Genomic DNA, 8,168 nt, shown 5'->3' on the forward strand with positions numbered 1-8,168 from the left:
CGAGCGCCCCCGACCCGGGCTGGGGACTCTTGTGTCCGGCCACCCCACCCGGCCCCGGGGCCTCCCTGGCGGCTCCCGGGCTCTGAAAACGCCCCGGGAGCCTGCGGCTGGCTTTTTCCTGCTGTTTCCGTTTGTGTTGGGTCACCCCGGGAGACGGACAGGGGGCGGGGGGCCGCTCGGCGCCGGGGTCGCCCGCTCGGCCCCACCCGCGGGTTTCCGCTCGGGTGGGCTCGGGTCAGGGCGGACCTTCACCCGGCGCCACCCCAGCCACCGCGCTTCGCGGGCCCCTCGCAGCCGGGGCGCGGGGAGGGCGCCGGGCCAGCGTGGGCCAGACCCGGGCTCCAGCCTCGGCGCCACGTGGGCCCAGAAATGCCGGGGGCGGCTGTGGGGGCCCGCTGACCCCCGGCCGAGCAGCGGGCCGGGCCCGTCTGTCCACAGACCAAGCCCTTGGGGCGGCCGCCCCGGGGCCCCTTCTTTCCCGCGGTCGGGGTGGAGCCCCGGCAGGTGGCCAGCGCCGGTTCCGCAGGTGCGCCCCACCCTTCCTGCAGGGGGGAGGCGGGCGGGATCCAGGGAGGCTCCGCGCGTGCGGGGGGCCGGGGCTACCCGGCGTCCCAAGTGGGCAGGGACAAGGTCCGTTGGACCTGCAGGCACACGTGACTTCTGGGTTCCTGGTGACATCTCCGCCCCCCACTCCCCGCCCACCTCGCTCTCAACGGGGCCCTGTGGCACTTCCGGCGAGTGCCGCAAAGCTGTCGCCCCCAGACACCGGGTGGAGGGCGTCCCGGAGGGGCTTCCTGACCCTCAGCGGCAGGCCAGGCCCGCCGGACACCAGGGCGACCTCTATCTGCACCCAGAGGGACGCACGTTGCGTTCCCCACCTGACCGGGCCACCTCCCGGGGTGCAGATTCCTACAGCACCCCCCCCCCCCTTCCTGCCGCTTCACCGGCTGACCAAGGCGCTTCGCCTCTTCCCTGTGGACACCCTCCCCCTGCCCACCTGTACCCCTCACACGTGCCACAGCGCCTGGAGTGAGAGGGTCACCTCCAGCTCCCTCTGGCTCAGCTGGGTCTCCAGGCTGGAGCGCATGCCAGGGTGCTCCGTCCCTGAGACTCCTTGGCCCTCGGGCTGCTCTGGGGTGTCCTTGTGGGCCCCAGCAACTCCAAGCTGAGCATCATCCCCTGGAGTGCCCGCTGAGCACTGCTCATGAGCCTTCCCCCAGAAAGAATTCCAGTTACTTAATTTGTAGCTTTTTGCTTCTCTCTGTGCAAAAAGAGAATCATTTCTTGTCTTTGCTAGATCAGAACCTGGTGGCCAGCTTGAGCTTGGTCTCCCCGGTACCATGCATGGGCCTCTGAGTCCTGCTGGGAGTGATCCCTGAGCACAGAACCAGGAGCAGCTCTGAGCACCGCTGGTAGGGTTCAAACCCCTCAAAAAAAAAAAGTTAACGATAGGACATCGGAGAGGGCATTTGCCTTGCATGTGGCCGACCTGGGTTCAATCCCCAGCATCCCATAGGGTCCCCCAAGCACCGCCAGGGGTAATGCCTGAGTGCAGAGCCAGGAGTAACCCTGAGCATCGCTGGGTGTGACCCAAAGAGCAAAAAAAATAGTTTACTTATTTACAGAGAGCAGGAAGGGGGCCGTGAGAAGGGGGAGGAGGTTGTAGTGGAGGGGGCCTGTGGGATTCTGTTGTCTCAGGGTGCAGCCTTTGGGGGCGCATTGACGCTCTGCTGACACTGGGAGTGGGTCCGAACTCGGTCTGGCAAATCAACTGTTTTCTCGTCTGTCCCTGTCTCTGCATGTGAGATGCTTATCTCCTGCCTCGGGCAGGCACAGCCGGACACCGATGCCCAGAAGGTGTCCAGGGACATTCCATCGTCCCTCACAAAAGCGTTTGCCCTGTCCTCCGTTGCGCATGGACACCTCAGGACCGCTCTCCCACACCGCGGCCACCCAGGGCTGGTGGCAGCAGAGGCTTGTGACCGACAGAGCCTCCCCGTGGCTGCCTTCCCGAGCCCGGTCATGCACCCGCCCTGGCCAGCAGGCAGCCCCATGCAATCCCCACATCAGAGATTGTCCTCAGTGCTGTGGCCTGGCAGTCCCTGCCCGCCCAGTCCCGTCCGTATGTCGAAGGGCCCCAGAACCGTGCGGCTGGGAGCTGGTGGCTGTGGAACTGACACATTCCGTCAGAGGAAGCCTCGGGGGGTTGGGCCACACCTGGGGGTGCTGAGGGCTTACTCCTGGCTCTGGGCTCAGGGGACGCTGCTACCTAGGCGGCCTGAGGCCACCAAGCGCCTGACACCCATCATCCTGGGTGTTAAGAGACACTCACCCTAGCCGTGCATCCTGTGTGCGGCCCTCACAGCAGTGTGACCCCCTCCCAGACCTCCACAGATTCGGAAGTGGGGTGCTAGGCATTGGTTGGACTTCAAGGCAACCCAACTCCCACCCAGGGCCCAGGTCTCTGCCCCCACCCCCCACACACATGCTCAGGCGGGGGCAGGGATGGGAGGGACTTTGACTTGAAACAGTGAGAGAAGGGCGGGGGTCCCCCAACACTGGACACAGGCCTAAGAGGAGGTCGGGGTCGGCTCCCACAAGCTTCCCCCGCCATCCCGGGCATGGAGCTGGTGGGATTTACGATTAATGGTGGTTTCATGCCTGCGTCGTCCTGGGATCACGCCCGCCACCAGAGTGCCCTTGTCCCTTCACCAGTGTCCCAAGCCCCCTCCTCCATCCCATCCAATCTCTCCTCACCCCAAACTCAGCTCTGTGGCTTGACTGTCCCATTCTGCTTCATGTGACTGTTGCTCCCTTTCTGCATGTCATCATGAGACTTGTTACGCAGCGGTAGGGCATTTGCCTTGTGTGCAGCCAGCCCGGCTGAGCCGGGTTCAATTCCCCTGCCCCTCTCGGAGAGCCCGGCAAGCTACCGAGAGTATCTCGCCCAGCAAAGCCTGGCAAGCTCCCCGTGACATATTTGATATGCCAAACACAGTAACAACAAGTCTCACAATGGAGACGTTACTGGGCCTGCTCGAGCAAAATCGATGAACAACTGGAGGACGGTGACAGTGACTTTCTGCATGTCAGAGCCCTGCGGGTGGCTTACAGATGGGGGTGCCCATTGGCTCTTACTGCTAGGGAAACCAAATAAAAATGACAGTGACATCATCTTCCACCAGTGAGAATGACACGTACCAAAAGCCTGGCAGTGACCAGTGATGGCGGTGGGGGTGGGGTAAGAAGGGCACCCTCCTTCCCCCGCTGCTGGAGGGTCCTGCGGCCAGCCCAGGCGGAAAGCAGTGCAGGGGAGTCGCCCCCTCTGGGGAAGCGCTCAGCCTGCCTCAGTGGCCGCGTGGCTTGCCTGGCCGCTATTGAGAAGAGGGCTCCTGGGCGCAGAGCGTGACTGTTCGCAGCTTGTCCTTGGTCCGGCTTGCACTGGCCCCCAGGACCCCGCTGCAGGAGGAAGAGGAGGAAGAGGCAGATTAGCTGCACTTTACAGGTTGGACAAGCTTCTCTGGGACCACGGCTCCAGTTTGGAACCAGAAAGTGCCCTTAACTGGCATCCCTTGTTCCCTCTCCTGGGGGCGTGGGCCCTGTCTCCAGCACACGGGAGAGCTCCGTGCTGGGTAGTGATGCCTTCCCCTCTAGGGACTGGTAAAACCGCTCCCAGGGCGCTTGAGTCCCTCACCAGGAGCCTGGGCTGTGCTGATAACGGGGGCACAGGAGCAACCACTGACCAGGCGGAGATGCGCCTTTGGGGCGGCCTTGGCGATGGGACCCAGGGCCTCACTCTCTCCCACGGAAGCATCCCCGCCAAGCTCTCTTGCTGCTGAGGCAGACGTGCTGCAGGAAGCCCTTGAGGGCTGGCGTCCGTCTCTCTCCCTGGTTGCCTTAGCGAGGCTGATGTCCAGCCAGTGACCCCAGGGTCCCAGTTTCCTGCTCAGCTTGTTTTGCTTTCCTTTGGTGTTGGTGCTGCACCTGGATCTGTGCTCAAGGGTCACTCCTGGTGGTCTTGGGGGTGGAGGGCATATGCAGTTCTAGGGATCAATGGGTTGGTGGAGTGCAAGGCAAGTGCCTAACCACTGAACCATCTCTCTGGCCCCACTCACTGGGTCTTTTGACTTTCTCAAGTGAGACACTTCTGGTTTTTCTCCTCTAGAAAGACACAGACTTTTATCTGTTTCGTTGACTGATACTTTGGCCACACCCAGTGGTGCTCAGGGGTTGCTCCTGGCTCTGTGCTCAGGGGTCACTTCTGGCGGGGCTCGTTGGACCAAGTCGGGTGCTTGAGCTTGAACCCGAGGCAGCTGTACGCAATAGAAGCTCCTTGCCCACGGTGCTATTTCTCTGGTCCCAAAATTATTGGTTTTTCAGTGTGGGGCCTCTCCAGTTAGTGCTCAGGGGACCATGAGAGGCCAGAGATGGACCCTGGGACTTTGCACATACGAGGCGTGGTTACCAATTACGTCGCTGTTTTTGCTCTGACAGAAGCAGGGCACGGCCACAGCTGCTGCCCAGTCTGTTAGGAATCAGCTAACTGCAGTTCACCCTGAACTGCATCTGTTCTGTTTGTTTGCTCCGTGCTCAGGGGTCACTGCCAGCAGTGCTCAGGGTACTGGGGCTCGAACCCAGATCAGCTGCGAACAAGGCAAGCACCCAACGTGCTGTCCTCTCTCTCCAGCCCCCCAGCCTCTAACTGGGCACTGAGGTGGGCGTCTGTGTGCCCACGGCCATCACAGAGCTCCTTCCAATAGCCCAAATCTGGAGAACAACCCCAGTGTCCAGGAACGGACGAGACATGTGCCAGAGAAATGGGTACACACACACAATGGAACACGGAAAAATAAAATTGCCCTGGGTCGCCTCGTAGATGATCTGGAGAGTATCACACAGAATAATTCAGTCACAGGAGAGGGACAGGGCTGGAGCCATAGCACAGCGGGGGGGTGTTTGCCCTGCACACGGCCAACGCGAGTTTGATCACATCACATATGATCAAGCATCACATATGATCCCCTGAGCACCGCCTGGAGTGGTTCCTGAGTGCACGAGCCAGGAGTAACCCCTGAGCATCGCTGGGTATGATCCAAGAAGCAAAAAAAAAAAAGGAGAGGGACAGACACTGCATGATCTCGTGCGTGAACTATGAAGGCACACAGTAAGGGAACAACAGATGGCCGAAAGCAGCAGGACTTTCGAGCTGTGAACCGTGGGGGTGGGAGATGGCGGAGCACTCTAGAAGAGGGTGCCATTGGGAGCACTGAGCACAGGAGCCACGAAACCCCACCATTAGCACTGCTGCAAGTCACGGCGTCTGACATTTGAAAAAAGAAAAAGCTGAACTGAGGGTCCAGAGTAAGACCCTTACCTGAATGCACCAGCAGGAGCGACCCCCGAGCACAGAGCTGGAAGCAAGCCCTGAGCACTGCCAAGTGGGATCCCCAAACCCAAATATAACAGTAGCCAGAGAAAGCCCCTTCAGCAGAGCCAGGGGAGTCAGAAAGAGGGTCAGGCTCTGGCCAGGTACGCAGCCGACCCAGATTTCATTCCCAGCATCCCAGAGGGTGCCCTGAGCACAGAGCCCGGAGTAAGCAGTAAGCACAGCTGGGTGTACCCCCCAAGCAAAAAGAGTCCCCCCAAAACTTCTCTGGGAAGATGAGTAATAACGGGGCTGAGAATAACACACCCACTTGGCTCCCTGTGGAGGAGACTGGAGAAGTGTCTTGGTTTCCTCAGGAGCTTTGAGGCCAAGCACTTCGGGGCAATTACAGAAGGGTCTGGAACCCCTGGGCACTCTGGGTTTGGGCCTGAGCTCAGAGGGAAGCGGGGGTGTGGTGCGGGGGGAGAACACCACGTTCCCCAAAGCGGAAGTTACCGCTTCTCCGTCCTGGTGACTCCTTTCCGCCTCCCGTGGCCTCTCTCCCGTGATTTCACAACCACGCTGGACAGGCATTTCCTGCACACTGGGCCAGGAACAGCGGCTCGCCCACCAGCAGCATCCACCCAGTGTCGGTGCCCACTCCCCTAGGGGCTGTATGAGCACCCTTGGGGTCCAAATGAAGACATCCCGCAAGGCTGCAGGACCTGATCAGGTGTCACCGATAAGTGACCAGGGCATGTGAGCCCACGGATTTGGCACCCCAGACCTCTGACGGGGGCTGGACGCCCAGGGCCCCGTGGGGGTCCCGCCATACCCGCCCCAAGCGACCTCCTGGGATTCAGCGCTCGCTCTTCAGAGTGGCCTGGGACGGAGGTAGGCTCCCCTGCAATGTTCAGATCAGGTCCCCCAAGATGCAAAATCAGCCCCCAAGATCTTCAGAACGGCTCCCCCCACCCCAAGGGCATGTCCCCCTGGACTGAGGGACTATATGTTTTTAATTAATTTAATTTTTTTAAATTGAGTTTTTGTAATAGATCCCCGTGAGGTGCAGTTACAGGCTCACAAACAACTTTCATGGTTACGTTTCAATCATGCAGTGCTCGAGTGCCCATCCCTTCGCCAGGGCCCATTTTCTCCACCACCAGTGATCCCAGGGTGCCTCCCCCCACCCCGACCTCGTTCCCCCCCCCCCCCACCCCGCTTCTGTGGCAGGGCCCTCTCTCTCATTTTCGGTGATGCGGTTTGCAATAGAGGTATGGAGTGGCCATCGTGTTCTTGAGGCTATTTTTTTTTTTATTTTGCTTTTTTGGGTCACACCCAGCGATGCACAGGGGTTACTCCTGGCTCTGTACTCAGTCAGGAGTTACTCCCGGCAGTACTCAGGGGACCATATGGGATGCTGGGAATCGAACCCGGTTCCGGTTCGGCAGTGTGCAAGGCAAACGCCCTACCCGCTGTGCTATCACTCCAGCCCCTCTTGAGGCTATTTTGAGTCGAGGGTCAGTCAAGTTCCGACTTTTGCCACTCTCTTGATTACCCAGAAGGTAAACAATGGGGAGGGGTCTTTCCCACATTCTGCAGAAATAATCCTTTTATCACAGACCTATGCAGGTTACAGTGCTTGCTGTGCAGATAGCTAGTCCCACCCCTGAGCACTGAACTGGGAGTAGCCCCCAGCCTAACTGGATGTGCTTCAAAGCTCCAAAGCTCCTGTTCTGTGCGACCCTACACCCCCACCCCCACCCCCATCCCTGGTTCAGGCTGAAGACCAGCTTCTCCACAGCACCGAAACCCACCTGTAAGCCTTTCTCACGAGATACATACAATGTGACTGCCTCTCCCTGGCATTCGCTCCATAGCCCCAGAGGCTGCAAATCTCTCCTCCCATACAATTGTTGGCACTGTCGCACTGTCCTCCCTGTTGTTCAGTTCATTGCTTTGCTTGAGCGGGCACCAGTAAAGTCTCCATTGTGAGACTTGTTGTTATTGTTTTTGGTATATGGAATCCAGGCTCTGCCGTGCGGGCGAGATAGTCTCGGTAGCTTGCCGGGCTCTTAGAGAGGGACAGAGGAATTGAACCCGGGTCAGCCGCATGCAAGGCAAACCCGCTGTGCTATTGCTCCAGCCCAATTGTTGGCAAATCAACAAAAATCCTTCCAAAACAAACAAGCAAACAAAACAAACAAAAAACCCGAAACTGGGACAAAAACCCTGGAGAGAAGAAGTAGCTGGGAGTGGGAATGGTGCTTTGAAAGGAGAGGAGCTCTCTCAAAGCAAGCCGGAGCCAGTGACGCTGAGTCAGGAACGCCCAGGACACTTTTCTCAAATCCCAGAAACCCTCTGCGACTTGGACAGCGGCGACATTGAATTATTTAAAGGGACTAGTGAACCTGTTTATAGTTGTAATACGATATAAACCCAAGTCACGGGGCCACTGAGGCTGGGAATCATTTAACTCAGTAACTCCGTATTTGAAAGGCATATTCAGACCTTCCACATCTTGTTTCAACACTTAAATAAAAAAAAAAATCACGAAATGAAAAGGAGGTGACAGCTATATAAATTCTTTTTGCTTTGCCAAAAAACCAAACAAACAAACAAAAAAAGGTTTTCTCTCGCCTCTCGAAACTACAATTTACCTTTACAATTTTCCTCGCATCCTTGCTTTCAAACGCACCCTATTGGTTTACTCTTTTAAAGTGCTTTTCTCCACTCACTTTCAAATAAATTATTTACCCCCTTGGAAAATGTCTTAAACATCCACCAGCCAAAGCTGATGTAA

The sequence above is a fragment of the Sorex fumeus genome, unplaced genomic scaffold (genome assembly GCF_029834395.1).
Source record: "Sorex fumeus unplaced genomic scaffold, SorFum_2.1 ptg000024l, whole genome shotgun sequence".
Lineage (NCBI taxonomy): Eukaryota > Metazoa > Chordata > Mammalia > Eulipotyphla > Soricidae > Sorex > Sorex fumeus.